Raw genomic sequence first — 6,632 nt, forward strand, 5'->3', positions numbered from 1 at the left:
TCACACCACGTCTACACTGCATGCTGAGTTCACTGCATTGAGGCAATAGACTACTCTCCTGGTGATTCTTCTCATCTGCCAGGCTTTCCCTGTCACAGGATTCTTTGCTAAATGACCACTGCCTTCAAGTTACAATTCAGATGTCTTATTAACGTCATTCATGCAAACCCATGGATTGGCTCAGTGACTATGACAGAGACGTTTGCCCCTTAACCAGAGGCCTCCTGTGACTGTCCTATCGAACCACACACACTCGCACCTTTTAGAGTGTGCCTTTCTTGCACGTGTTTCCTTTGTGCTGATTTTCTCGCAGGGACTTGACCTCTGCCACCCTGACTGTCCACCCAGTGAAGCGCCCACTGCGTTCAGGCTGCAGGATGCATCTTCTCCTCTCTGGAAACTTCTTCCTCACTCCTGCTCTGCCCTGTCCCCACAGCGGGTGTGGACATGTCCCTGAGTGTGTTCCCACCACCTGGTAACTCACATTCCTCCAAGGCAACTGCTCATTTCTTCCTGAGCGGAGCCTCGGACACAGACACGGAGTGCAGAATTGTATTTATCAGGACGCCTGGGTGGCTCAGTCGGTTAAGTGTCTGACCCTTGATTTAGGCTCAGGTCATGATCTCACAGTTCGTGAGTTCAAGCTCTGCATTGGGCTCTGCACTGACAGTGCAGATCCTGCTTAGGATTCTCTGTCTTTCTCTGCGCCCCCTCTCCTCTCTCTCTGTCTCAAATAAATAAATAAACATTTAAAAGAAACTAATTGTATTTACTTACCTCTTACACGCACCACACTTACTAATGAATAAGTTCTCGTGTAACGAGGAAAAGCTCGAACGCTCAGCTTTACTTTTCTGCCCACGGGTGCTGAGTCTGTTTTCTGAGGCTATGATAAATCTCATCTCCTTCAAATGTCCCAAATGTGACCGTCACCTTTCTCTCAATCTAGGAACATCAACTCCCGGCAAAATAGCCCTCGTTCCGTTTGTGGACGTCCTGCACTCTGGGTTGTTCTTTGGAAACGTCGTGAGTCAAAGCTCCAAGCCAGGTCTGCCATCCCAGGGGCGGGAGAGCAGGGAGGTCGCATGCCTGTCGGCCTGGACTCTATCTGCTCTGGCGTCACCTGAGATCCTGTTTGTACATTTGTTCACAACACATCACTGTTTATCGCACAGTAACGTGTGATGCCGGCACATGTAACACAAAAGTGCTTCCTGAGGTTGCACGTTATTGTGGATAGACAAGTACATGAGGTGCACTCACGAAAACCTAGCACAAAAATGTGCATTCTTGCATACACACGTACACCCACACACAGAAACACACATTCCAATCCACACCGAGTAGCATAGTAATCACGAGTGTTTTGGAGCTTTTCTATCTGGGTTCAAATCCTAATGCAGCCATCTAGGGCTGGGTCAAAGTCAACATTTCCTGGAACTATCTGTTCCTCAATTTTCCCATTTGTAAAAGGAGGTGACAGTGGTATGTCCCTAACGCGGTTGCTATGAGATTGAGTTAATTCCCATGAAAGCACCTAGAAAGTAAGCATCGGCCACGGCAGCGGCTGAGTCCGGGTACACTGTGGTGTTCGTCACCATAGATTTACCTTCACACACACTCCCTCTTGTGGGATTTTCATCCATCCCTGGTCATTTCTCCTGACTCTTCTTCATCCCCATGTCATGTTTTGCTGTGCACCTGCCGTGATGGAAAGAGGAACAGCAGAAAACACACACACACCCATACACACATAAAGATGCCTCCTGAGTGTTACGTCCTGAGAAAAAATAGTTATGTTGTGGACCGTTTTAACCTACTAATTTGGGTGTCCACGGAGCTATGCAAAAGGCCCAAAGCTAAGGATGGGAACAAGTGATCTGATCTAAGACTGGGAAATAAGAAATAACAACTCTGTGTAATGACAGGGGCTCCCACATCAAGTAGTCTATTATAATGTACTTATACAGATATTAAAGCATTTATAAACCTTTTTCCTGCATTGAAATTGTTTTTAACATCTATGTTTCCCATGAAAGCACACAATTCAGCGAAGCCTGAGGCAACAAAAACAGACAAGGACGTACTTATCTTTGTTTTTGCCCAAAACATTTTCTTGAATTTCCTGACTCTTCAGTCAGGGTCTATAGACAGAAAACTCTGCCTGTGGGGAAGGTGTCAGTCCATTTGTCAGTTAGACACGTGCACAGGCCTCTTACCCTGCACATCTTCCCTCATATTGGGAAGACAGCAGTTTCCTGAGTGGTGCCCATGGAGGGACCAGGCGGAAAGTCCCCAGCAGAGAAGGACAACGTCTGACTCCTTCTCAAGCAGTGACAGCCTGATGGTCTCCTTTCCTAAATGTCCCACCCCGTTTGGACAGCGGACAGGAAATGCTGGGCCTGTTTTGGGGCTAGGAGTCGGGCAATGCTGGGGGTGGACGGCACACAGTGGGGCCGCTCACACGGCCTAATGTGTGCTATGGCACCTGTTGTGCTTTGGACTCCCAGTATGAACAAAAAAGTCATCCTGTGATAGGACATTTTAAAACCTCACAAGTTCAGAGACAGTTGGAGAAACAGGATAACAGAGGCAGCAAAGGTCTGTGAGCGTTTCTAACTGTTGAACAAAGAATGGCACTCTGCCTGGAAAGAAATACTAAATCATATAACAATGAATGTACAGGACTCTCTGGAGGTGAGGGTACAACCAAATGCAGTCAGTCTCTTTTCCCTCCCTCTCTGTCACTTGGCCTGATACTGAAGCAGGTAAAATCCGATTGTTTAAATCACAAATCCTGCTGTTTTCAGGGTTTACTGTGTTGGCCTTAGTCTGGGGACCCGAGGCCCATGTGGTGGAGACCAGCCTTACGTACACCGATCACTGCTGTGCAGACAGTGAAGAAATGGAAGCAGAAAGGGCCTCCAGCTCGTACAGCAGCCAAGTTTGCACGTCGCTTCTGCTCTCACTTGACACCTTTTCTTGACTTAAAGTTTCTGACTCACCATTTTCACGTAAAGGCAGGGTGATGAAGCCTTCCTAGCTTTCTTGCTAAGTTGTTTTGAGTTAAAAATGCAAACACTGTGGAGGCAGACCATGAATAAAAAGTAAGAAATGGCCATTAAAATGCAATTAATCAGCATTAAAATCTCTTGTCTTCTAAAACAATGAACGAACTCCTAGGACACTGCATGGAGTATTTTCTGTTGTTATCATTCTCTATTGTTAAATTGTAACATATACAAAATAAATATATGCCATATAATATATAACTATATTATTATCAGTCTATAAGAGTAACTTATGAAGGGTGCGATCAAGCAGATAGTAACGTCATGTAACCTAAAGATATGCAAGTTTCATGCCCCGTGATAAATTCCACTTATAGATTCCTATTCCATGGGATCAGATTAAGTGGCCCTTGGACACTGGCAAGATTCTGAGGGTTTACACTTCAACATGGACTTTCAGTGATAGGTGGATGTGTGAGAAGTAGGAGGGAAATAAGGTGATTTTCATGCCCAGTCCTAAAAGCCAAGACAAACACTCTCTATAGACTTCTGCTTTGGAAGTAACCCAGCACAAGATGATTGGGTCATCTCCACATAATGAGAAATGTTCCTTGACTGACTCATTCTCTTATTAATCTCCGTTTTCATAACAAAATCTTTTTTTTCCAATCAACCAAAGGAAAACTTGTTATACATTATTAGACACTGTATCTGAAACAGCACAGTGCCTGGCATACAAGAAACACTCAGAAGTATTAATGTTCATTATAATGAAGTTTCCATTTCTAAAATGTCTGCATAGTAGATACAACCTATGTAAATGGCTCGTTATGGATTACGGAGGTGGTTACCCATTGCTTTCCACAATTTCCCCGTAGTCGCTTCTTCGAGGACCTGAGGTGATGCCTTACCATAACGCAGCAGAAACTATTTTGTCATTTGATTGGGTTAACGTGTACAGGACAATCTAGGTAGTTCACTCTCCAACAATAAGGTATTTCCATTTCCTATGAAGTAATTAATTTAGAACAACTCACAGCAATTTTATGACAGGAATACTGGCAAATTGGGTAGACTGTTCCACTCTCTGGAGATGGAGGAAATCGCTGATTAAATAGTGCTCAGAAGGAAAATGCTGCAGGTGCTGGCTGTCTGTTTCCACACTTTAACCCACTGTCTCCTACAGCCTCTCTTCTGGAAACATCCACTTATGCCACATTCCTTTAATCATAACGTTTGGGGGAAAGACTAGGTGGTTATGGCCACTGCCTGGTTTCCTCTGCACCCTCCCTTTACAACCTCCCAAAATCCAGAGGCTGTAAGTCTGTGGATCCTCTAAGACTGTTCATCCAGAGGCTTGGATTGTGCTCAGCACCTCCCGGCTCTCCGGACACCTCTGTGTCTCATGGGATCATGTCCCTCCAGCAATGCCCTCCACGCTCCCGCTGCCCCCTACGAACGCGCACAAGGCTGTGCCAATTACATGATGATATAGTTGAGCCTTCCTCCTTCCTGGAAAACAACAGAGCTTGAACAGTTATATTTGGATCCTTCTGGCTCTGGATCCTTAGCCTTCTTCCTCCCCAAGGAGGCAGATTTCTTTTCCCTGGAGACTCTCAGGGAGCAGTGTGATTCTGCCTCTCAGGAATTGTCACGGGCAATTCCTCTAACTGTTGGTAAAAGCTAACAGGTAAATGCTAAAGAAGTAAAAGACAAAAAAAAAAAAAATCAATAGTTATAATGAAAGCTCTATTATGAGTAACTGCTACCCCAGTCTGTGTACAAAGCATGATATGAAATCCATGAAATGCACTGTTGCAACCAAATCTTTGACAACTCCATTAGTATAAAATATTAAGATTTCAATTTTTTGTCTGATTGAACAAAACTCATGAAAAACAATTACGAAAACTACATAAGTACCATTCATGTCATATTACATCGATGCAGATAATATTTATTCCAACTATTATAAAAAACTCAAATTAATAAATCATAGTAATCTTGTTACACGTGAGTTTGACAAAGTGTCTACTTTTTTCTATCAAAGGAAATAATAAAATCATCAAAAGTCAAAGGATATATATTAGGATAGATAAATAAATAAAACTGTAAATACAGTTTCACAGGAAAAAACTGTAAGGTACTGAATGCTTCTTATTTAAATGCTACAGAAAAGTGGGTGAGGTACTACATTCATATTATTGTCCTGATACAAAGGCAAGGAGACATAGGAAAGGAGAAAGTGTCATTTCGGTAGAAAATTCTCCTGGTTGGAGCCCTCTCAGGTGAAGTGAGAACGTGTTCTTGGGAACCCCACACAAGAGCTTACGTCCCAAGTATACATTCTGGTATGTACTTTTTGCTTTAAGTCCTCCTGAATTAGAACCTGACAGCTTGAATGTGATTAAAATGTAGTTCTCCTACAATCATCACTCCCTAATTTGAACACAGAGCCAAGGGGTTTTTATTAGGTTTATCCATACAGGATGAGACAGCTGTCCTCTCCAACATTCTCCCCCTTAGTAACAGAATACAGACTTTATTTGTGGCAAATGCTCTAGTTCAGGAACTTTTCTCAGCTTCTCTTGCAGCGAGGTGCACCCACACCTAACTCTGGCCGAGAAGATGCGAACAGAGGCAGGTTGGTATGACCGAGAGGTTTCCTGAAAGGGAGGGAGACTGCCCTGCTTTGCCCCTCTCTGTCCATCCTGTGGCCCGGGAGCCCAGTGTGACATCCGCTTCAGCCAGGCTTACACCTTGCACACAAAGGACAACTCCAAAGCTGGGGGACGTTGGAATAGAAGGCCAGAGAGACGCGAATTCTGGACAAAGTGGACTTCATTGTGTGAGATGTATAAACTTGTATTTGTTAAGAAGGCACAGGTGTTTGGGAATCTTTCACTATGCGCCCCAGATTCAATGGTAACCTCTCAAGCAGGTGGTTCGGGTAAGGTGAGGAAAGCTGCTGGGATTCTGTGGACTTTCTATCCTGGACACGGGACTTTGCCCCTCTCCATCTGTCAGCACGAAGGAGCAAATGTGCTTGTTAGAGCTTTCTAATCGAAGGACATTACTTTAAGTATCATTAAATGGCCTTAGCACTGGAAGAATGCTAAGGAAGTTAGTAGCAAGTTGAGCTAAAAGGGAGAGTTTTGTGGAAGGAGACCTGGCTGGAAGTGAAGGGACGAGAGAAGAAAATAAAGGCAGGTGTTCAGAGCTACAGAATGTTTTGGCACAGGTGCACAGCCTGTCTGGGAGAAGTGCTAGCATGGTCTTTCCCCTAAAATATGCGGGTGTGTGCCCTGCTAAGTAGGAGTTGTACGTAGCAGCAGAGCCTCTAACATAACGCATTCAAATCCTTAAAGTGTCCCAAGTAATATGCTCTCCAAAGAAAAAAGATACTTATTCCAGGAATAGTAATGCACACTACTAGTTACTTAGTTTGTATGTGTTCATATTTGGCTTTTTAATTAGCATTGTTATATGTAATTATATAGCTTTATGCTTAAATATATGTTTCAAATAAACAATTTTATGAGGGAAGGAGAAATGGAGAGGAAAGCAGTTTAGTAGAATGAGTGAAGGTTATCAGTTTATTCAAAACATACCCATTTGGAT

Source organism: Leopardus geoffroyi, chromosome B2 (genome assembly GCF_018350155.1).
Source record: "Leopardus geoffroyi isolate Oge1 chromosome B2, O.geoffroyi_Oge1_pat1.0, whole genome shotgun sequence".
Classification (NCBI taxonomy): Eukaryota; Metazoa; Chordata; class Mammalia; order Carnivora; family Felidae; genus Leopardus; species Leopardus geoffroyi.